A 25,636-nucleotide genomic window follows, 5' to 3' on the forward strand; every position below is an offset into this window, starting at 1 on the left:
CTGGACCAGGGTTCGAACCCATGTCCCCTGCATTGGCAGGCAGATTCTTAGCCACTGTGCCACCAGGGAAGTCCTCTTACTTACTTTCATAAGAACAATTTCCTTGGGTAGCATTAAGACATCAAGTAACTTATGTATTTGTTGTCCACCGTTTTTACAGCGGTACTTGAGGAGGTCAAGAAATAGCTTTGCTTCTGTATTAGTTCAAAATCATTAACTACTCCAAAAACATGACAGCTATCATTGAATATATTTACCCTTTTATTTTTAGTAATAAAAGTGAATTTAGCTATGTCCTTGAAAAAGCTGTATTTTTGACCACCTATGCAGACTTGGCATTTAGTAAGGGATTGGATTTTTCAAGAAAATTTGTGATAGCTGTCGTATAACCAGCCTGGTATTGTCCTTTTTCATTTTTTTTTAATTTTGGTAAAAAACATGAAGCGCAACATATACCATATTAACCATTTTAAAGTGTACAGTTCTGTGGCATTAAGTACATTCACATTGTGCATCACATCACCACCATCCATGTCCAGAACTCTTTTCATTTTTTAAATCATCTTAACCATTTTTAAAATTTGAATTTTATTTATTTTTATACAGCAGGTTCTTATTAGTTACCTATTTTATACATATTAGCATATACATGTCAAACCCAATATCCCAATTCATACCCCCACCTCCCCACCCCGCTTTTCCCCCTTGGTGTCCATACATTTGTTCTCTACATCTGTGTCTCTATTTCTGCCTTGCAAACCATTTGCAAGGTACCATCTGTACCATTTTTCTAGATTCCACATATTTTCATTAATATATGGTATTTGTTTTTCTCTTTCTGACTTACTTCACTCTGTGTGACAGTCTCTACAAATGACCCAATTTTGTTCTTTTTTATGGCTGAGTAATATTCCATTGTATATATGTACCACATCTTCTTTAGCCATTCCTCTGTTGATGGACATTTAGGTTGTTTCCATGTTCTGGATATTGTAAATAGTGCTGCAGTGAACATTGGGGTGCATGTGTATTCTTGAATTATGGTTTTCTCTGGGTATATGCCCAGGAGTGGGATTGTTGGGTTATATGGTGGTTCTATTTTTAGTCTTTTAAGGAACCTCTATACTGTTCTCCATAGTGGCTGTATCAATTTACATTCCCACCAACAGTGCAAGAGGGTTCCCTTTTCTTCACACCCTCTCCAGCATTTGTTGTTTGTAGATTTTCTGATCATGTCCATTCTAACCAGTGTGAGGTGGTACCTCATTGTAGTTTTGATTTGCTTTTCGCTAATGATTAGTGATGTTGAGCATCCTTTCATGTGTTTGTTGGCAATCTGTATATCTTCTTTGGAGAAATGTCTATTCAGGTCTTCTGTCCATTTTTTGATTGGGTTGTTTGTTTTTTTTAATATTGAGCTACATGAGCTGTTTATATATTTTGGAGATTAATCCTTTGTCCGTTGATTCATTTGCAAATATTTTCTCCCATTCTGAGGGTTGTCTTTGTGTCTTGTTTATAGTTTCCTTTGCTGTGCAAAAGCTTTTAAGTTTCATTGGGTCCCATTTGTTTATTTTTGTTTTTATTTCTCTAGGAGGTGGGTCAAAAAAAGATCTTGTTGTGATTTATGTCAAAGAGTGTTCTTCCTATGTTTTCCTCTAAGAGTTTTATAGTGTCCGGTCTTACATTTAGGTCTTTAATCTATATTGAGTTTATTTTTGTGTTATGATGTTAGGGAGTGTTCTAATTTCATTCTTTTACATGTAGCTGTCCAGTTTTCCCAGCACCACTTATTGAAGAGACTGTCCAGAGCTCTTTTCATTTTGCAAAACTGAAACTCTATACCCATTAAACAACAACTTTCCTTTCCCCCTCCCTTCAGCTCCTGGAAACCACCATTCTGAATTTGACTACTCTCCAAGCCTCGTAAAAGTGGAATCATACAGTATTTGTCCTTTTGTGACTGGCTTATTTCACTTAGCATAATATATTCAATGTTTATTCATGTTGAAACATGTGTCAGAATTTCCTTCCTTTTTAAGGCTGAATAATAGTCATTATCAATATACATATCACACTTTGTTTATCCATTCATGGGCTGATGGACACTTGTGTTGCTTGCACTTTTTGTCTATTGTGAATAACGCTGCTATGAACATGGGTGTACACCTTTTTGTTTTTAAGATAAGACTAATCAACAAACAATAATAAGTCAGGATTGGGTATGGGGATGCCTACAGTATGTGTTATGGGCATGGACAATTCTTTTTTTTTTTATTTCATTTTATTTATTTTTTGGCTGCGTTTGGTCTTTGTTGCTGTGCAAGGACTTTCTCTAGTTGTGGTGAGCAGGGGCTACTCTTCGTGGCGGTGCATATAGGCTTCTCATTGCGGTGGCTTCCCTTGTTGTGGAGCATGGGCTTTAGATGCGTGGGCTTCAGTAGTTGCAGTGCATGGGCTCAGTAGTTGCAGCACATGAGCTCTATGGCACGTGAGCTTCAGTAGTTGTGGCTCGTGGCTCTAGAGTGCAGGCTCAGTAGTTGTGGCTTAGTTGCTCCGTGGCATGTGGGATCTTCCCGGACCAGGGACTGAACCCATGTCCTCTGCACTGGCAGACAGATTCTTAACCACTGTGCAACAAGGGAAGTCCCGAGGGCATGGACAATTCTTGAATAACAGAAATACAATGATAACATTTTCCTTCATGGGGTAAGGGTAATAAAGTTGCTGGATCGAGAGTGTCAGAATGGTGTATGGTAATAAGAGAAGGGAGAAAGTAGCACTATTTTATTACTGACTAGAAGAAGAATTTTGGTATTTCCAATTAGCCATGGGGATTGTTCCGTATGTGGTATCATCAGGTTTAAAGGCAATCCAAGGGCAAGATCTGCAGTGCTTTGTTTAATTTAGCTGAGGGTACAATTGCTCTGAGGAGGATAATCTGTGGCTACTGGACCAAGGGACAGGCTACAATAAGCAATGGGTCTTTGCTGTGTGGAATGTCTTTGAGTTAATACCCCTAGAGCACTGCTTATTCTTTCAAGCACAAACAAAAAGTGAGGCTTATGATAATTTGGGAGATCTGGCTTAGATGGTTGTTAAAGGGATATTTGAGATTACGGAAGACCTTTTTAGTTGTTTTTTGTTGTTGTTGTTCCTCTGAGGATTCTGAGATATTTGACTCTGTCAAATAATATACAGCCTTGATATTACAGAAAAATGTTATGCTCATTCTCTACAATATCCAGTGAATACCAGAAATCTTCTCTTGTCTTTTAGTGGTTGATGTTGGGTAATTCTGGATAATTTATAATCTCCCTTTAGTTTATGTTTTTCCTGCAGCTAATAGGTCATGGTCTAGACCATGAGCCACTGTTTTTCAGAAATGGACTTTCTCCCTCGCAGCCCAGTTTCCTGTTTCAGCTAGCTCTGTGAGCTAGAGTCGGTTTTAGAATTTTCAGGATTAATGGAACGTAAGAAGTGGTCAGCTACATATTGGATCTGAATGGATCCACAAGGAAACAGCATATCCTTAACATCTTTCAAGACTTGAGAAAAGTAGGATGGAGCTTTGGTGAATCCCTCGGGCATACTATCCAGGAGAACTGTTGATTTTCTGAGGTGAAGGCAAATACATGTTTGTTATCATCAACTGAGATACTAAAGAAAGCTGAGCATAAATCTATTACAGAACAGTATTTGGCTTCAGGTGGGACGAAGGAAAGTGGGGAATTTGGGTTAGGTACTGTTGGGAAAGAAGCTTATTTTAACTGCTTACAGACCCTTAGACAAATCTATCCTTAATGCTGAGGCTTTTAAACAGGTGAAACAGGTATGCAGGGACTAACACAAAGGACACTAATCCTCTTTCTATTAAGCTAGTTGTAATTGGCCTAAGTCCTTCTTTGAATATGGTTTTAAAAGAGTATTGAGGAAGTCTAGGTAAAGATGTAGAAGAATCAATCTGAACTCTTATGGCTCCGCTCCAATTAGTTTGCTTGGGTTTGTAAAGTCTTTGGCCTTTAGGGATTCTGAGACCCTGGCTAATTTTCAGTTGTTTCTTGAATCATACATAGTATAGGTGTTTTAATATGCATATCAACCATAATTTCTGCGTATTGCAGAAGGATCATTCTCAAGATGATCCTTCTGCAATACATTTTAGTTGCAAACTTGTTCCCTACCTATTAAATTTGTGGGAGTTGCATCACAGAGAAGAAAGGAATGTTTTCCTGCTCATGGTCCCAACGTTACCGTTATAGGAATGGACTCAGGAAAGGGCTTATGATTGTTAAGGATTCCCACTGTATGAGTGGTTTTGGTCCTCTGAGGGGTCCGATGTTCTATGATAGTGTAGATAGCGTGGCAGCCATATCAATAAGAAAGCTGAATTGTTGTCCACATATATTTATAAGCCGTTCCTCTTCGGAGTTTAGTTGAAGGACAGGGAATCGTTGGAACCTAATCTTTCCCTCAGCTGCAGCACCACTGAACAGATTTTGGATGGTAGTTTTCTGTTTCTTAACCAATATGTGACATTAGTTTTTCCAATGACCCTTCTTCCTGCAGCATCTACAATGTGTCTTTACTTATAGGCTCTTGATCTTCAGGAAATAGAGAACCTTTTGTTTTTGTTTTTATTTCAGGGACCAGTTATTTCATTGGGACAGCCAGAAGTTTGTTTACTTTTCTAGCTGGTTTATTTTCCAAGGCTTTTTGGAAATGTTAAGCCACATGTCAGAGTTCTTCTAAATTGGCCATTTCCTATTCCAATTTATTTTCCTAACAAAGTTTCCTATTTCAGATCTGCATCCATTTACAAAAAGAGAGAGCAAGTTTCCTTTCACTTCAGCTGCTAGGTAATTTCAGAATATTGTTTAAAAGTTTTCTAAAGTCTAGTTTTAGTCCCCTACTGAGTCATCTTTATTTTATTTACAACTTGGAATTTTTGTCCCATTTTCTCTTAAGGGGAAGACTTCAATAATGGCCATATATTTCATTTCCTATTTTTCTTGACCTTTCAAGACCAATATCTGAATTGTGCACATTTGGGTCATTTAAATCTTCCTTTGGACTTTCCCATCCTGTTGCTTTTAATCATTTCCTTCATCTGAGGGGCTTACAGTGAAGTGGGCTAGTTAGTATGGATCTGGTAGACCAGGATAGTAAGTAACTAACAGAATCTACAGTTCTGCAGATTACTTTGGCTGTATCCTTGAGGTCTTGGAATCTTTAATTATAGCTCTAACTCCACTTAAATTAGACTTCTAGATCAGTCTTTTAGCCTCACAATGTTGAGGGGATTTTGTGAAACATGACTCTTTCCTGAGAAAAACCCAGGGAAAGGGTGTTTCAGTTAGGAGTTTGGGAGAAGGACAGAAGGAATAGCAGAGGTATAATTGGGTGTCTGTGTGTACCAAACATTGGGAGTAGAGAGAAGTAGGTGCAAAAGGAGGACAGCTTTCAGAAGATTTAAGTAAAAGTGAATCCTATTTTTTGGCTTCTGCCAAAGACTTTCAGAAAGGCTATCTTAAAGTCAACGTATTTTGAGGCCTAGGCTAACCATGGAACATCTGTCTTCTTTGATAGAGCTCCTCTTAAGTGTTATTTTTAACATGCCATAAGTTGAGTTGGGTAGAGCACGTGGTCTTGGAGCTGTCCCTCCCCTGTTCCTTCTGGTGGTGGTGGGAGACAAATCTCAGATGGGGATAGTGGTAGGTGGGTGTGGGGTGGAGGGAGGGAAGTAGCAGGAAGGGGTTCTGCCCCCCTGGACAAGGTGTCCACCAAGGCGCTAGACCAGTAGGCCCAGCAGCTGAAGGAATGAACATACATAGCTTCATGAACAAAGTGCAAAAAGCCAAAGGAAACTTTAACAAGACTCAAATGTGAAAGAATTTCATTGTCCATGGATGGATATAGAGATATCATACTAAGTGAAGTAAGTCAGACAGAAAAAGACACATCATATGATAGTACTTATACGTGGAATCTAAAATATGACACAAATGAACTTATCTACAAAACAGAAACAGACTCACAGACAGAGAGACATGTGGGTGCCAAGGAGGAGAGGGATGGGGGAGGGATGGATTGAGAGTTTGGGATTAGCAGATGCAAACTATTATATATAGGATGGGTAAAAAACGAGGTCCTACTGTGTAGCACAGGGAACTATATTTAATATCCTATGATAGGGACTTCCCTAGTGGCACAGTGGTTAAGAATCCACCTGCCAATGCAGGGGACACGGGTTCGAGCCCTGGTCCGGGAAGATCCCACATGCCGGGAGCAACTAAGCCCTGCACCACAACTACTGAGCCTGTGCTCTAGAGCCTGCGAGCCACAACTACTGAGCCCACGTGCCACAACTACGGAAGCCTGAGAGCCTAGAGTCTGTGCTCTGCAACAAGAGAAGCCACTGCAATGAGAAGCCTGTGCACTGCAACAAAGAGTAGCCCCTGCCCGCTGCAACTAGAGAAAGCCTGAGTGCAGCAATGAACACCCAACGCAGCCAAAAAAAAAAAAAAAAAATCCTATGATAAACCATAATGGAAAAGAATATGAAAAAGAATGTATATATATATATATATATATATATATTGCTATAACTGAATCACTTTGCTGTAGAGTAGAAATTAACATAACATTGTAAATCGACTATACTTCAATAAAATAAATTAAAAAAAAAAAAGAGTTTCCTTGTCCTGTCACCATATGTCGAGGTGTCCATGGTCATTTCTATGATCTTACAGAACTCTTTAGAATTGGTGGAAAGTCACCAAACTAGATATCTATTCATGGGCTTGCTTTGAATAAGCAAGTTAGGCTCAGAAAAGCACCGTTGGCCTTCATTCTCTTTCTCCTGTTCTATTCTAGTAGGTTCACTTGTGACAGATTTGCTAGAAGTTAAGGAATGAAGTGCAAGTCCAGGGGTCCTAAATTTTGTTAAAACAGAGAAGACCTGTTAAAGGAACTAGTAACTTCACACTCACTGAAATGGGAAATGTAATAAAACTCAAATCAGTCTATCAAGCTTGGTCCTTCAGTAACTGAGTCAATGTTCCCTCTCTCTTGATCTGTCTTATGAACTAGAAAGTATTTTCTGGGAGAACAAAGGGTGGGGTGATTTTTCCCAGCATTAAAACTCCTCCACCGCCCAGATGCCTGCTCCCTCTGAGCTTTTAAAGCTTCCACAAAGAAACACCAGGAGCTCCTCATCAATACAAAAGCCCTGGCGAGGAGGCTCCTAGAGGACCCCACTGTTTGTGATGTTCCGCCTTGACTCTGCAGGAGAGTGACCTGAAGAAGGCTGAACCATCCCCATGCCCAGCCCCCAATCCAGATCAACCGCATGAGAATCTCTGGATGCGGGCTGGACCTCAGTTTTGCTTTAATTTTAATTAAGGAACAGTGTTCAGATTCTCGCCCCTCAAAATACGGTCCTTGGACCAACCATATAAGCATCACTTGGGCCCTTGTTAGCACTGCAGATTCTCAGGCTCCAGTCTGGACCCACTGAATTAGAAATCAGAAATTTGGAAGGTGGAGCCCAGCAACCTGTGGGTTATTTTATTTTATTTTTATTGTGGCAAAATATACCTAATATTTATCATTTTAACCATTGGTAAGTGTGCAATTCAGTGGCATCAGAAACATTCACAATGTCGTGTAACCATCACCATTATGTATACCCCAAACTTTTTCATCATCCCCAACAAAACTCTGTACCCATTAAACAATAACTTTCCCCTTCTTTCCCGCTCTCTCTTCCCAGCCCCTGGTAACCTCTATTCTACTTTCAGCTACTACAAATTCACATGTTCTAGGTACCTCATACATATGGAATCATGCAATATTTGTCCTTCTGTGTGGGACTTATTGTCAAGCATAATGTTCTCAAGACCCACCCATGTTGTATTGTTGCATATTTCAGAATCTCATTCCTTCTTATGGCTGAATAATAAGCAGCCTGTGTTTTCACAAGCCCTCTAGGTGATCCTGATACTCACTCAAACTCACTCAAACTGGAGTTTGAGACCCACTCACCTGGAGCAGTGGTTCTCAGAGTTTACGTACATCTGAATCACTTGGGAATCTTCTTAAAATGCAGGTTCTGATTCATTAACTGACTTACTAGCTGATTCATTAGTGGGACCCAAGATTCTGCATTTCTAACAAGCTCTGAGTGGATAAGATTGAGAACCATTGTCTTAAGCTATCACAGCTGTGCCCAGCTCACCCTGAAATGACAAGAGTAAGGAGTACTCTCATTATCCAGTGGAGAGAGATGGATGGTGGGGTCTATTTCTGCCCTCTGGACCAGAAGACATGGACCTTGAGACCCTCATGTTCTCTGACTCGGCCTTTCTGGGCTGGGAGTCTGTCATGAGCCTCGCTGGGCCCTTGGATTGGGAAGGGCTGGAACTGGGGGACTTTTTAGGGAGCTCAGTGCTAATGACTACACTATAAGTGATAACCTGATCCATCTTTAGTCACTGCCTTGAGGCTTCCTGCCCACTTCTATGGTGTGAGTCTGGGAAAGAGCCTGGCAGTGCTGGGAGGAAGGGGGTGAGGTGAGGCTGGCTGAGTCCTGGGGTGTCAGAGCAGAGGGTGGGCTCCAGCAGGCCTCAGGACAGGCTGGGGAGGCCCAGGGGCATCACACCAGGGGCTGCTGAGCCAGGCAGGAAGGTCAGCACTTCTGTCTTCCTTCCTGATTGATTAAATCTGACACGGCACAGGGGCGCAGGGAGGGAGGCAAGAGACTCCAGGACCACTGTTTTCAATGAAGTGATGCCAGATTTGTATTTTCAAAACAGCAATAATTGCTTCTGAGGGAATCCAACCGCAGAAGATCCTCAACCCAGGACTGTTCAACCTAAGGATATTCCCACAGAAGAAATTACCAAGTACCTCCACAAGCTGTTCCAGTCTGACCCCCTCAGAGGATGCAAGCTGTCACTAGTGTGTGTGCTTAGAGTAGAAAACAAAGATAGTCTAGACCATTCTTTTAGAGCCTTATCTGTTTTGTAAGTAGCGCTACAGGGAGAGAAAAGGAGTAGAATGCACAATAAGGTAATTATGGTTCACTCATGTGATGAAATACTTTGGAGCCATTGAAACTGTTGTTTGAAAGAATTTTAATGACTTGCAAGTGTGGTCATGATTAAAAAGGGGAGAAAGGCTCAGATAACACATTTATGTGTGTGTGTGTGTGTGTGTGTGTGTGTGTATTCTATGTAAAAATTTTAAACAATACATATATATAAAGAATAAACCCTAAAAATATCAATGGTTATCATTGAGTGGTAAGAGAGTCATGGTTTTTAATTTTCCTATTTATCATGTTTGTATTTTCTACATCTTCTATAATGAGCATATTACATTTACTAACAAAAAGAAATTTAAAACTATATGGTAGGGAAATGATCAAGAATCAAAAGGTACACATTAGAATCTATTTTTAATCTTAGAAAACAACAGATAGTATTTTAGAGCTTGGTAATACTTTAAATATTCAACTGTTACCCAAACCCTCCAAAATCGCCCCCTCCAAAATCAAAGAGAAAACCACGACCTTTGACAAAGCCTCGAAGGCCCACCCTGATTTCATTCCCATGGCTCTGACATCCTCTTCTCCACTGCAGTCTTTTCCTTGCTCCAGCCTCCTTGATCGTCATCAAGCCCAGGCACTCACTGGCCCCAGGGCCTTAGCACTGGCTATGTCCTCTGCCTCCCCCCTGATGTCTGCTGAGCTTTGTACCTTCACTTCCTTCTGGCCTTTCCTCCAGACTACCTTCTCAGTGAAAACATTCCTGGAGACACTACTTAAGGTCCCAACTCCTGTAACATTTTATCCCCCACCCCCTTCCACCACCGCTTTTAACATTCTACATATTTTATTTCTCTATTTTTTTATGGTTTTTCCCATCCATTATAATGGAAGCCCCACTAGGCCAGAGATTTTTCTCTATTTCTTCACTCCAGTAGCTCCAGCTTCTAGATGAATACCTGGCTCTTGAAAATCAGTTGTTGAATGAATAAATGTCAAAACGCCAAAGCTCTATTTTTTGACCTACAAAATCATAAAGGGTAGACAACTTGTAAATATGTCTCAACTCTACTAACAAATCGAAACGATTCACAACCGAGACACTTACTGCCACTTAATCATGGCATCCCATAGTAACTTCTGTTATTTCATGGGTTATAGATATAATTTTCAGGAAATCTGAATATACACAATGGTGCCAGGAATATCATTTTATTTGGTGAGTATGCTCAAAAGAAAAGGCAGCTTAGGTCTGGAATGGCATTATGACTTAAAAGTCAGGTGTTGCATAATAACTTGCTGGAAACTAGTTTAGAGAAAGCCACAAATTTCAGTAAAGCATTGATCCATTTAACATGTATTCCTTAAGCATTGATTATGACTTAAAAGTCAGGTGTTGTATAATAACTTGCTGGAAACTAGTTTAGAGAAAGCCACAAATTTCAGTAAAGCATTGATCCATTTAACATGTATTCCTTAAGCATTGATTATTGATTAAGACCTGGGTACACACAGTGAACAAGACATCACTCCTTCCTGGATGCAGCTTACAATCTAGTAGGGGATACAGATAAGTAAACGATAATAGTACAATGAGATATTATGGAAGCACAGAGGAAGGACAGCTAACGAGACGTCGGATGGGAGGGTTGGGGTAGATTTCCTGGCAGAAGTAACATTAGAGCAGGATAAACAAGAGTATGTCAGGGAAAAGGACTTGGGTTGCACAAGTGGGGGTGGAGAAGGGGGCTGGGAAAATGTGTTCCAGGAAGGGGCTGGAGGCACCAGGAGTTGGTGTTTTTCCAAGGAGCTGGTGAGCTCAGTGCGGTTTGAGTGAGGGCTGTGACCACATGTGCATCCTGAAATCAGTCACTTCTCATCAGCTCCACAACCCTCACCCCGATGCAAGCCACCACCATCTCTCACTTGGACCACTGTAACACCTTTCGAACTGGACACCCTGCTTCTGCTCTGTGTCCTAGTAATGCTGAGGAGAGAAGCAGCCCCTGGCAGGCGAGAGCTGGTCTGGCCCTCACAGCTGGACCATATGTCCTTCTGTCCAACACAAACACATCATAGAGCCCCAACTTCAAGCCTGGCCACCCTGTGACCCTCATAGATGAAGACAAAAACAAGACCACTCTGTAATCATGTCTGAACAGAGACACCACCATAAACAATGTGCAAACCACAAAAATGACCAATGAGCCTTCCATCCTGGTGCATATGAGTTACTGCAGCTTACAATCTAGTAGGGAATACTTCTTTACCAATCCATTTTTGCTTCACTTCATTCCTCTCACCTTCAGAGTAAGGTCTGTGAAGAAATTCAGCTGCAGAATCCCCCCTTGCTTCCTGGCAACATCAAACTCAGAGCAAACTCCATTTTCTTGAACCTTCTCTAGAATTGTCTACCACAAGTCCAGAGCCCATCATTTCCAACATCCTTTAGCTGAGATGCCCCCAGGGCTCCCCATGGTGTGTGCTCACCCTCACTGCAAGGAGGCAGTTTACCCTACTTGTTCAACCACAAGTGTGTTCCTGGTGGTCCTGAACTGGAGGACATTGATGATACACAAATCAGGTTAAGACACTTTCCTACATGCTTCCCATGACTCTCAGAGTCAAGAATCAAACTCAGAGTCAAAATCAACACCTACATCATTCAACTCTGCCTACCTCTTAGGGCTCGTTCATTCACTCCACGAGTACAGTAAGTCCCCTACATACGAACCTTCAAGTTGCGAACTTTCAAAGATGCGAACGTGCAATTCCATCAACGTCAGGCATGAGTGAAATTGCAGCTTGCCCTCCATCTCCTATTGCTGACGACCTTTCAGCTCTACCATCTCCCACCTCCTCTCCCTCCTCCAGTTAGTAACTCTTCTTGCCTGTTCACTCGATGCCAGCCCCTCTATGCCAGCTGTTGTACTGTACTACTGTACCTTTCAAGGTACTGTACTGTAAGATTAAAAATGTTTTCTTTATTTTTTGTTTGTTTGTTTTTTATGTATTATTTGTATGAAAAGTATTATAAACCTATTACAGTACAGTACTATATAGCCGATTGTGTTAGTTGGGTACCTAGGCTAACTTTGTTGGACTTAAAATGAAAAAATTGGGCTTATGAACATGCTCTCAGAACAGAACTCATTCGTATGTAGGGGACTTACTGTACTGTTGAGGGTCTACAATGAGCCAGAGACCCTTCATGGCACAGGAATGTTTCACACTGCTGTGTGAAGAGTGGGTTGGAGCACAAAACTAGAGCAGGCGGTAGGGAGACCGGTTATGAGGCTCTTTTAGTCCAGTGAAACAAATGGACCAGAATCAGGGAGGGAGGAGAGTAAAATGTAATGCCCAGCATTACTTTAGGTGAGATAAGTCAGACAGAGAAGGACAAATACTGCATGATCTCACTTATTTACTGGTATCTAAAAAAGCTGAACTCAGAGAGTAAAGTGGTGGTTGCCAGGGGCTGGGGGTAGGGGAAATGGGGACAGATTTCTAGTTATAAGATTGACAAGTTTTGGGAACCTAATGTACAGCAGGGTGATTATAGCTAATAAAATTGTATTATATATTTGAAAGTTGCTAAGAGAGTCAATCTTAAATGTTCTCATCACGAAAAGGAAATGGTGATTAAGTGATGTAATGAAGGTGTTAGCTAATGCTATGGTGGTAATTGTTTTGCAATATATAAATTATCAAACGAACACTGTACACAGTGAAACTTACACGATGTTATATATCAATTATACCTCAATAAAGCTGGGGAAAAAAACCCCATAATGCCCAGATTACTTGTTTGGGAAACAGGGGCCAACACTGTCATTTTCTGGGTGAGGGAGTGCAGCAGACATGCTAGCAAGGATTCTAGAAAAGGCGATCACTTTGCTGTGCTAGACAGCGAAGTCTTCTTGGCTGAAGTAGACTCCTTTTCAAATTTCTTCGTAAGGGGACCTCCCCAGCTCCCAGGTAGTCCTGCAGAATTTCATGGCTGCTTTTGGCCTGTGAGCTGGGGTCTGTCACTGCAAGAAATTGTTTGAATAATGTGCCTATTTCAGGTTCTAGTTTATATGTTTAAGGGAGACATATTTCAGTGGAGTCAGTAACTTATTTCTTACGGCCTTCTGGGCTTAAATAAAATGATGATTAGAGTAATTCAGGGTCCATGAAGTCGTGCAAAAACAGCTGCCATCTGCCATTGCTCTCATTGGTAACTCATTTACTTCTTATAATGGCTTTCCACATCTATGAATTAAGTTAGAATGTGCTGCTCATGCTCAGAGGAGCCAATAATGACTTTCTTTTGTGTTACAACTCTCAGAAGTAAATGATTCAGTATTCATTGCTTATAAGGTTTAAAGAGAAACTAAATTTATTTGGATTCCCCCAACCTTCACTCTAGGACACGTTTTTAATGTTCCCATCATGGAGACATTGTGGAATTGACTAATTGTGTGTTTTGCATATTTATAAACACTTTTTTATTTATTAATTGGCCATTTCAGAGATAAAATTAGTACTTTATTTGCATCGCAGCCATTTCCCAAAGTCACGCCGACTCATGTCAGAGGGGCTGAGATTTGAGAGCACAGAATGAAAGGGCAGGTGATTGTCTTCTTGGTAAATCCTGAGGAGGGGCAAGAGCTGCCTGAATGCAGTTTATCAGACTGATTCTCTAGAGCTGCACTGTCCAATATGGTTGTGTAAAATGTACATTCATTAAAGTTAATTAAAATTAAAAATCCAGTTCCCCAATCACACTGGCCGCATCTCAAGAGCTCAAGAGCCACATGTGGCCCAGTGACCACCATATTGGAGAGTGTGGAGTATTTCCAGCATCGCAGAGAATTCCACCGGACAGCGCTGCTCTGGGCTGTGTTGGTGCTGGTGTCCTTTCTTGTCTCCCTGGATTGAAAGAACTTGGTGCTTGTAAACTGACTGCCCAGAAAAGCTGAGGGGTTAAGGCATCCCTGGTCATATCTCAAATCCTGAATATAGTCAGAATTCCATTACTTCTTACCACCTACAACTTGGCCCCATTACTGTCAAATCTCTCCTGGATTTACTGCAACAGTCTTCTAACTCCCCTCCCAACTTCCATATTAGGCTCTCACAATCTCTACTTCACATAACAGCCAGAATGATCCTGCTCAGAACCTTCCAGTGGCTTTTGTTGTCTTACACAGAGTAAAAGCCAACATCCTTACAATGACCCCCAAGGCCCTATATTCTGACTCCTCACCATCCCTTAGATGCATCTCTTGCTATACCTGCCTTGGTTTTCTCTGCTGCAGACACACTGGCCTCCAGGTATGTTTTCCCTTGCCTTGGTTCTTTCCTGAAATACTCTTCTCCTGATAGCGCTACGTCTTGTTTCCCCACTTCCTTCAGGTCTTTGCTTAAAAGATTTCCCTGCCTACCCTATCTAAAATTTCAGTCCTGATGGGGAGGACCTTCAAGATGGCAGAGGAGTAAGATGTGGAGATCACCTTCCTCCCCACAGATACATCAGAAATACATCTAGGTGTGGAACAACTCCTACAGAACACCTACTGAACACTGGCAGAAGACCTCAGACTTCCCAAAAGGCAAGAAATTCCCCACATACCTGGGTAGGGCAAAAGAAAAAAGAAAAAACAGAGGCAAAACAATAGGGACGGGACATGCACCTCTGGGAGGGAGCCATGAAGGAGGAAAAGATTCCACACACTAGGAAGCCCCTTCACTGGCGGAGACGGAGGGTGGTGGGGGGGGACGCTTTGGGGTCACGGAGGAGAGCTCAGCAACAGTGGTGCAAAGGGCAAAGCAGAGAGATTCCCGCACAGAGGATCGGTGCCGACCAGCACTCACCAGCCCGAGAGGCTTGTCTGCTCACCTGCCCTGGCAGGTGGTCGCTGGGAGCTGAGGCTCGGACTTCGGAGGTCAGATCCCAGGGAGCAGACTGGGGTTGGCTGCATGAACACAGCCTGAAGGGGGCTAGTGCACCACAGCTAGCTGGGAGGGAGTCCGGGGAAAAGTCTGGAGCTGCCTAAGAGGCAAGAGACCATTGTTTCGAGGGGGTGCGCGAGGAGAGGTGATTCAGAGCACCACCTAAAGGAGCTCCAGAGATGGGTGTGAGCCGCGGCTATCAGTGAGGACGCCAGAGATGGGCATGAAATGCTAAGACTGCTGCTGCAGCCACCAAGAAGCCTGTGTGCAACCACAGGTCACTATCCACACCTCCCCTCTCTGGAGGCTGTGTAGCCCGCCACTGCCAGGGTCCTGTGATCCAGGGACAACTTCCCTGGGAGAACGCATGGCGCGCCTCAGACTGGTGCAATGTCACGCTGGCCTCTGCCGCCGCAGGCTCAACCCGGCATTCGCATTCTGTACCCCTCCCTCCCCCCGGCCTGAGTGAGCCAGAGCCCCCTAATCAGCTGCTACTTTAACCCCGTCCTGTCTGGGCGGTAACAGATGCCCACAGGCGACCTACAAACAGAGGCAGGGCCAAATCCAAAGCTTAAACCCAGGAGCTGTGGGAACAAAGAAGAGAAAGAGAAATCTCTCCCAGCAGCCTCAGGAGCAGCAGATTAAATCTCCACAATCAACTTGACATACCCTGCATCTCTGGAATACCTGAATAGACAACGAATCATCCCAAACTTGAGGCAGTGGACTTTGGGAGCAATGGTAGACTTGGGGTTTGCTTTCTGCATCTAATTTTTTTCTGGTTTTACGTTTATCTTAGTTTAGTATTTAGAGTTTATTGTCATCGGTAGATTTGTTTATTGATTTGGTTGCTCTCTTCCTTTTTAAAAAAATATAAATAGATATATATATATATTTCCTTTTTCTCTTTTTGTGAGTGTGTATGCTTCTTTGTGTGATTTTGTCTGTATAGTTTTGCTTATACCATTTGTCCAAGGGTTCTGTCTGTTTTTTTTTTTTTTTTGTATAGGTTTTAGCACTTGCTATCATTGGTGGATTTGTTTTTTGGTTGGGTTGCTCTCTTCTTTCTTTCTTTCTTTCTTTTTTTCTTTTTTTATTACTTTTTAATTATTTTAATTTCTAAATAATTAAAAAAAATTTTAATTTTAATAACATTGTTTTATTTTATTTTATTTATTTTTCTTTCTTTCTTTTTCTCTCCCTTTTCTTCTGAGCCATGTGGCTGATAGGGTATTGGTGCTCTGGCCGGGTGTCAGGCCTGTGTCTCTGAGGTGTGAGAGCCAAGTTCAGGATATTGGTCCACGAGAGACTGCTGGTTCCACGTAATACCAAACGGCAAAAGCTCTCTCAGAGATCTCCATCTCAATGATAAGACCCAGCTCCACTCGACAACCAGCAAGCTACAGTGCAGGACAACCCATGCCAAACAACTAGCAAGACAGGAACACAACCGCACCCATTAGCAGAGAGGCTGCCTAAAATCATAATAAGGTCACAGACACCACAAAACACACCACTGGATGTGGTCCTGACCACCAAAAAGACAAGATCCAGCTTAATTTACCAGAACACAGGCACCAGTACCCTCCACCAGGAAGCCTACACAACCCACTGACCAACCTTAGCCACTGGGGGCAGACACCAAAAACAATGGGAAATACGAACCTGCAGCCTATGAAAAGGAGACCCGGAACACAGTAAATTAAGCAAAATGAGAAGACAGAGAAACACAGACCAGATGAAGGAGCAAGGTTAAAACCCACCAGACCAAAAAAATGAAGAGGAAATAGGCAGTCTACCTGAAAAAAAATTCAGAGTAATGATAGTAAAGATGATCCAAAATATTGGAAATAGAATGGAGAAAATACAAGAAATGTTTAACAAAGACCTAGAAGAACTAAAGAGCAAACAAACAATGATGAACAACATAATAAATGAAATTAAAAATTCTCTAGAAGGAATCCATAGCAGAATAACAGAGGCAGAAGAACGGATAAGTGACCTGGGAGATAAAATAGTGGGAATAACTACTGCAGAGCAGAATAAAGAAGAAAGAATGAAAAGAATTGAGGACAGTCTCAGAGACCTCTGGGACAACATTAAACACACCAACATTCAAATTATAGGGGTCCCAGAAGAAGAAGAGAAAAAGAAAGGGACTGAGAAAATATTTGAAGAGATTACAGTTGAAAACTTCTCTAATATGGGAAAGGAAATAGTCAGTCAAGTCCAGGAAGCACAGAGAGTGCCATACAGGATAAATCCAAGGAGAAATATGCCAAGACACATATTAATCAAACTATCAAAAATTAAATACAAAGGAAAAATATTAAAAGCAGCAAGGGAAAAACGACAAATAACATACAAGGGACTCCCCATAAGGTTAATAGCTGATTTCACAGCAAAAACTCTGCAAGCCAGAAGGGAGTGACAGGACATATTTAAAGTGATGAAAGGGAAAAACCTACAACCAACATTACTCTAGCCAGTAATGATCCCATTCAGACTTGACGGAGAAATTAAAACCTTTACAGACAAGCAAAAGCTGAGAGAATTCAGTACCACCAAACCAGCTTTACACCAAGTGCTCATGGAACTTCTCTAGGCAGGAAACATAAGAGAAGGAAAAGACCTATAATAACAAATCCAAAACTATTAAGAAAATGGTAATAGACATATACATATCGATAATTACCTTAAATGTAAATGGATTAAATGCTCCCACCAAAAGATATAGACAGGCTGAATGGATACAAAAACAAAACCCTTATATATGCTGTCTACAAGAGACCCACTTCAGACCTAGGGACACATACAGACTGAAAGTGAGGGGATGGAAAAAGATATTCCATGCAAATGGAAATCAAAAGAAAGCTGGAGTAGCAATTTGCATGTCAGACAAACTAGATTTTAAGATAAAGACTATTACAAGAGACAAAGAAGAACACTATATAATGATCAAGGGATCAATCCAAGAAGATATAACAATTGTAAATATTTATGAACCCAACATAGGAACACCTCAATGCATAAGGCAAATGCTAACAGCCAGAAAAGGGGAAATCGACAGTAACACAATCATAGTAGGGGACATTAACACCCCACTTTCACCAATGGACAGATCATCCAAAATGAAAATAAATAAGGAAACACAAGCTTTAAATGATACATTAAACAAGATGGACTTAACTGATATTTATAGGACATTCCATACAAAAACAACAGAATACACTTTCTTCTCAAGTGCTCATGGAACATCATCCAGGACAGATCATATCTTGGGTCACAAATCAAGCCTTGGTAAAGTTAAGAAAATTGCAATCATATCAAATATCTTTTCTGACCACAGTGCTATGAGACTAGGTATCAATTACAGGAAAAAATCTGTAAAAAACACAAACACATGGAGGTTAAACAATACACTACTAAATAACCAGGATATCACTGAAGAAATCAAAGAGGAAATCAAAAAATACCTAGAAACAAATGACAATGAAAACATGATGACCAAAACCTATGGGATGCAGCAAAAGTAGTTCTAAGAGGGGAAGTTTATAGCAATACAATCCTACCTCACGAACAAGAAACATCTCAAATAAACAACCTAACCTTACACCTAAAGCAATTAGAGAAAGAAGAACAAAAAAACCCCCATAGTTAGCAGAAGGAAAAAAATCATAAAGATCAGATCAGAAATAAATGAAAAAGAAATGAAGGAAACAATAGCAAAGATCAATAAAACTAAAAGCTGGTTCTTAGAGAAGATAAACAAAATTGATAAACCATTAGCCAGACTCATCAAGAAAAAAAGGGAGAAGACTCACATCAATAGAATTAGAAATGAAAAAGGAGAAGTAACAACTGACACTGCAGAAATACATAGGATCATGAGAGATTACTACAAGAAACTATATGCCAATAAAATGGACAACCTGGAAGAAATGGACAAATTCTTAGAAAAGCACAACCTTCTGACACTGAACCAGGAAGAAATAGAAAATATGAACATACCAATCACAAGCACTGAAATTGAGACTGTGATTAAAAATCTTCCAACAAACAAAAGCCCAGGACCAGATGGCTTCACATTGAATTCTATCAAACCCTTAGAGAAGAGCTAATACCTATCCTTCTCAAACTCTTCCAATATATAGCAGAGGGAGGAACACTTCCAAACTCATTCTACAAGGCCACCATCACCATGATACCAAAACCAGACAAAGATGTCACAAAGAAAGAATACTACAGGCCAATATCACTGATGAACATAGATGCAAAACTCCTCAACAAAATACTAGCAAACAGAATCCAACAACACATTAAAAGGATCATACACCATGATCAAGTGGGGTTTATCCCAGGAATGCAAGGATTCTTCAATATATGCAAATCAATCAATGTGATAAACCATATTAACAAATGGAAGGAGAAAATGATCTCAATACGATCTCTATGTTCATCTCAATATATGCGGAAAAAACTTTTGACAAAATTCAACACCCATTTATGATAAAAACCCTCCAGAAAGTAGGCACTGAGGGAACTTACCTCAACATAATAAAGGCCATATATGACAAACCCACAGCGAATATCGTCCTCAATTGTGAAAAACTGAAACCATTTCCACTAAGATCAGGAAGAAGACAAGGTTGCCCACTCTCACCACTATTATTCAACATAGTTTTGGAAGTTTTAGCCACAGCAATCAGAGAAGAAAATGAAATAAAAGGAATCTAAATCAGAAAAGAAGAAGTAAAGCTGTCACTGTTTGCATGTGACATGATACTATACATAGAGAATCCTAAAGATGCTACCAGAAAACTACTAGAGCTAATCAATGAATTTGGTAAAGTAGCAGGATACAAAATTACTGCACAGAAATGTCTTGCATTCCTATACACTGGTGATGAAAAATCTGAAAGAGAAATTAATGAAACACTCCCATTTACCATTGCAACAAAAAGAATAAAATACCTAGGAATAAACCTACCTTGGGAGACAAAAGACCTGTATGCAGAAAACTATAAGACACTGATGAAAGAAATTAAAGATGATCCCAACAGATGGAGAGATATACCATGTTCTTGGATTGGAAGAGTCAACATTGTGAAAATGACTATACTACCCAAAGCAATCTACAGATTCAATGTAATCCCTATCAAACTACCAATGGCAATTTTTAGAGAACTAGAACAAAAAATCTTAAAATTTGTATGGAGACACAAAGGATTCTGAATAGTCAAAGCAGTCTTGAGGGAAAAAAATGGAGCTGGAGGAATCAGGCTCCTGGACTTCAGACTATACTACAAAGCTACAGTAATCAAGACAGTATGGTACTGGCACAAAACCAGAAATATAGGTCAATGGAACAGGATAGAAAGCCCAGAGATACACTCACGCACATATGGCCACCTTATCTTTGATAAAGGAGGTAAGAATATACAATGGAGAAAAGACAGTCTCTTCAATAAGTGGTGCTGGGAAAACTGGACAGCTACATGTAAAAGAATGAAATTAGAACACTCCCTAACACCATACACAAAAATAAACTCAAAATGGATTAAAGACCTAAATGTAAGGCCAGATATTATAAAACTCTTAGAGGAAAACATAGGCAGAACACTCTATGACATAAATCACAGCAAGGTGCTTTTTGACCCACCTCCTAGAGAAATGGAAATAAGAACAAAAATAACAAATGGAACCTAATGAAACTTAAAAGCTTTTGCACAGCAAAGGGAACCATAAACAAGACCAAAAGACAACCCTCAGAATGGGAGAAAATACTTGCAAATGAAGCAACTGACAAAGGATTAATCTCCAAAATTTACAAGCAGCTCATGCAGCTCAATATCAAAAAAACAAACAACCCAATCCAAAAATGGGCAGAAGACCTAAATAGACGTTTCTCCAAAGAAGATATACAGATGGCCATCAGACACATGAAAGAATGCTCAACATCATTAATCATTAGAGAAATGCAAAGCAAAACTACAATGCGATATCAACTCACACCAGTCAGTGCGGCCATCATCAAAAAATCTACAAACAATAAATGCTGGAGAGGGTTTAGAGAAAAGGGAACCCTCTTGCATTGCTGGTGCAATCTTAAATTGATACAGTCGCTATGGAGAACAGTATGGAGGTTCCTTTAAAAACTAAAAAGAGAAATACCATACGACCCTGCAGTCCCACTACTGGGCACGTACCCTGAGAAAACCATAATTCAAAAAGAGTCATGTACTACAATGTTCATTGCAGCTCTATTTACAATAGCCAGGACATGGAAGCAACCCAAGTGTCCATCGACAGATAAATGGATAAAGAAGATGTGGCACATATATACAATGGAATATTACTCAGCCATAAAAAGCAACGAAATTGAATTATTGGTAGTGAGGTGGATGGACCTAGAGTCTGTCATACAGAGTGAAGTAAGTCAGAAAGAGAAAAACAAATATCATATGCTAACACATATATACAGAATCTAAAAAAAAAAAAAAAAGGTCATGAAGAACCTAGGGGCAGGACAGGAATAAAGATGCTGACGTAGAGAATGGATTTGAGGACACAGGGAGGGGGAAGGCTGAGCTTGGACATAGTGAGAGAGTGGCATGGATATATATACAATAGCAAATGTAAAATAGATAGCTAGTGGGAAGCAGCTGCATAGCACAGGGAGATCAGCTTGGTTCTTTGTGACTACCTAGAGGGGTGGGATGAGGTGGGTGGGAGAGAGATGCCAGAGGGAGGAGATATGGAGATGTGTGTATATGTATAGCTGATTCACTTTGTTATAAAGCAGAAGCTAACACACCATTACAGATCAATTATACTCCAATAAAGGTGTTAAAAAAAATTTGTTCCCCTGAACAACATTTCATGTCCCCCTTCCATTTCCCTGACACTTGTCACTTCCACATACCATATGTTTTACTTATTAGTGTTGTTTCTTTTCTGATTCCTCTGCTAGAAGGTAGGCTTGGCTGAACAGGGTTTTGTCTATTTTGTTCACTTCTATATCGCAGTGCTTAGAACAGTGCCTGGCACCTAGTAGGTGTTCAATAAATATTTACTGAATGAATGAATTCATTTTGCAACTCAAGCTCCTCCGAATGAATGAGGCAAATGTAGAGGCATGGGTTTTAGATGCATGAGTTTCTGCCTCCTTCTAGATGTGAGACTTTAGGCAAGTGGCTTAATTTCTTTGAGCTTGTTTCTTCATCTGTAAAATGAAAATTATAATACCTGCCTGGAAGGATTGTCATTACGATTAATTAGGGCCTTCCCTAGTGCATAGTCTGAGCACAGTAAGGTTATTCCAGGAGCTGTGAAATTTGGCCCAGGGCTCTTCTTCATCTACTAGTGTCTATGTGAAAACCATGCTAGCCTTTCTTTCACTATGCATTTAAAAATGTTGTGCTTTTATTTTAATAATAGAAACATTATATGTAGGGAAATTTTTGGAAAATCTGGGTGATGAAAACTGATGATAATTGGTGATTACTGAGTTTGGCTGTGAGGTTTCTTTACAACAGTTTTTAGATGGGAAAGCTAGGAATCAATGCTGATATTCTATGAATGAAAGTTTCACAGAAATTCCAATAGAGAAAAGCAGTGGGAAAATCTGGTCGTGCTGTGTCACACACGGTGGCATAAGCCTGCTGAACTTAGAAAGAACCTACACCACAGGAGACAGGCTTATAGTCACATTTCAAAGAGGGAATTTTTGTTCAGCAAAATAGTATAGTCTATATGGTCTATCATGTTGAATTAATGTTATTTGGAATTTTATTTTTTTATTGTTATAATAGAACCTTATGCTTATAGAATGTATAACTTGTTTTATGTTTGTACTTATTTAGAAGTGTAGCAGAGGTCCCACCAGAAAAATTGAAATGACTCTAAACATTTGAAACAGAGGCAACTTAACACAGGGAAGTGGTGACGCAGGGGGTGGGATTGCTGAGACCCAAATTGGATGCACTTTAGAAACTGGCAACAGCAGGAAGCTACCCCACCCCTAGGCTGGAGAGACGAAAGAGGATGGTTTTGGAGCCCAGGGTGGGCTGCCCAAGGTAGGCAAAGATGGGAGGAAATACTCTGGCTTCTCCCTTCCCTCATCCTCCACTTCTTCAGTAATGCTTCCCATTGGCTGACTCTAGTAGAAGCCCAGGAGACATAGGAGAGGGGAAATGAATCCGGCAGGGATCAGCTTCTCTCCGCTGTATGCGTGCACGTGCGCACACACACACACTTCAGCAATACAGAGCAGAGCAGGGGAAGGGTGAAGAGATTGTCTAAGGGCAAACTCTCCACCAACACATTGAAATAATACGGACATGTGGTTGATTGCGACCATCCGTTTTCTTTCCTTCCATTCTTTTTTTTTTTTTTTAGGTAAAAAGTGGATTTATTTAGAGAGATACACATTCTGTAGGTGGAAGGTGGTCCATCTCAAAAGGCAAGAGCAGCCCTGGGAGAAACACATTCCACAGACAGAGTGTGGACCATCTCAGAAGGCCTCTTCCCTTCCACCTTGAGTGGCAGTCAGGTTGACGGGGTGGGTTTGGCGCTACTCCAGCTCCAGTGGTGGGCCCTGATTGGTTTCCATGTCTAAACCAGGCAGGGTGACCCCACTCCCCTTGTTATAGTGATCGGTTACATGAGTGATGGCTAAAATCAACAGCTCAACACATTGCTCAGGCCTCAGTTTAGGTCTTAGGGTTCTGTCTCCTGGATATGAACCAAAAAAGCACATAAACCCCCAGTGCTCCTAGCAGCCATCTGTGGCTGGGTCAGGACAAGCCTGAAGGGAGAGGCACAATGCTGAGTGTCTCTCACACACACACACCACACACCAAAGCAGAGACAGAGCTTACCTCACAATCCTGGTGGTCATTATTCCCCGGGGTCCTCATTTGTTTGAACCAGATCAATCCCCTTTCATGTTCAAGCCAGTCTGAACTGGGTTTTCTGTTGCAGCTAACACAAAAATAAGTTAGGTCAGCATTGGGAGTCCCAAAGATAAAAAATAGTGTGTTAACGGAGGTACAGACATCGTTTAAGCTTGGGAAACACTAGCAACTCCCGGCAGCCCCACATCTTCCTTTCCCCACTGGAGATGAATAAAGAAGAACTGCACAAGGCGTAGACCATGCCGGGTCACGGAGGCCTTTGGATGCCAAGCCGAGAGCGTGTGATGCTTCTGCAGTGGCGCACCCCTGGCTCTGAACGGCGCAACCCCTGGCTCTGAACCAGGAGGAGAGATGCTTGCTTGGTGAAGTGAGGACCTCCCAAGCAGCTGTGTGTGGGCTAAGCACAAAGCGTGGAGTCAAGCTCTACAGCATGGGTGAGACTTGGGCCAAACAAGCAGAAAAGGGGGTCGATGCTACCATGTCAACATTCTCTCTTTAGGTGGAAAAATCAATGGCTTAGAATTTTAATAGGTTAAGAATTTGTCTCACTGAATTCGGGGCAATGCTTAGATGTTAAATCTATTGACAAGAATGTGTGGCCTGAGTTTCCTCAAAGGAAGGCCTGTTGGAATGACTCCCTTCTACCAAGAGAGGCCATGGCCCTGTAATTCCTGGAGAAACCACCAGGCTCCATGCAAAGTCAGGGAAAGTGAGTGGGTTTAAGCATTTTAGAAGCTTCTTCCCTCTGCTGGATTTTGGTAGCAAAGGCCTCTGAGCTCCCATGAACATACTGAATAGGGTTCTTTGGGTTTCTGCAGACTGATTTTTGAAATAGGAGGGTTGTTCAGCCTGAGTCCTTTGTCTCCTCCTGAATTAACTTGTGACCGAAGGTCAGTATGGTGCAGGGGAATCTAGAGAGCACTTTCCCCAGTCCCTCTGGTCCCCTAAGGCTTGTCTGGATTAGAGGATGTGGGTTAGAATTCACTATTTCATGCTGGACCGTGAAAGAGTTGTTATTTCTGTTACTGGCTATGGCGGTTTGCCGCAGGTCATTTGGGATTAACTTGGGTCCCCTACAAAGTGTACATATAACTGTTCCCCTCTCTTCGCTGGTCTGGGCTGCTGTGGGTTTTCTCTGAGGCAGACCAAAGTCTGGTGGGTGGAGGAACAGAGAGCAGGTGCTGACATTTGTTTGGGGAGCAGCAGGCATTGCGGGGAAAGTTTTCATGGAATAAATAAACCAGCTCAGTTTAACCTTTAGCCGTAGTCTTGGAGTTTTGGGGTCTCCTGGGCTTTAGGGTAACAGTTTTGCCTTGATTTGCCCAAAATCACCCTCCATTGGGCAGTTGTGCATTTGGAGCTGTCTCTGAAACCTCCCATCACTTTCATTGTTCAGGGAGCAATTTTAAGGCACCCTGCATCTAACTCCTAATGCATCCATTGATTTCACTATCAGCTGAAGTCAGTTTTCTCTTCTTTCTGGTGGTGGTGGGGACAGCTGGTAGACCGGAGATGTGACTTGGGCAAAGTTAACAGAACATTCAGGCAACAAGTTTTCCCTTTTCTTCTTTGGTTCCACAGCTGAGTTCCCAATACATTGTCCTGGCGATTCAGATTGGATTCTCAAACCTTTCCTCAGTTCCTCTTTGAGTGTGAAATCCTGCTCACTTCTGAGGCTCAGGAAAAATTCAGTGACGGATACTTCAGATCCTTCGGAAGGATCCTTCAGAAG

General features: G+C 41.3%; 1 long non-coding RNA gene across 1 annotated transcript in view; it reads right to left on the minus strand.

Annotated features, from left to right (window-relative positions):
- Positions 1-10,429, minus strand: part of LOC309627212 — a 241,730-nt gene extending 231,301 nt beyond the window's left edge. The window contains exon 1 of the long non-coding RNA XR_014243598.1: positions 9,409-10,429. This is a non-coding gene — a long non-coding RNA (uncharacterized lncRNA). The remainder of the gene's footprint in view (positions 1-9,408) is intronic.
- Between the last annotated feature and the right edge of the window lie 15,207 nt (positions 10,430-25,636).

Source organism: Balaenoptera borealis (genome assembly GCF_965194805.1).
Source record: "Balaenoptera borealis genome assembly, chromosome: 3".
Classification (NCBI taxonomy): domain Eukaryota; kingdom Metazoa; phylum Chordata; class Mammalia; order Artiodactyla; family Balaenopteridae; genus Balaenoptera; species Balaenoptera borealis.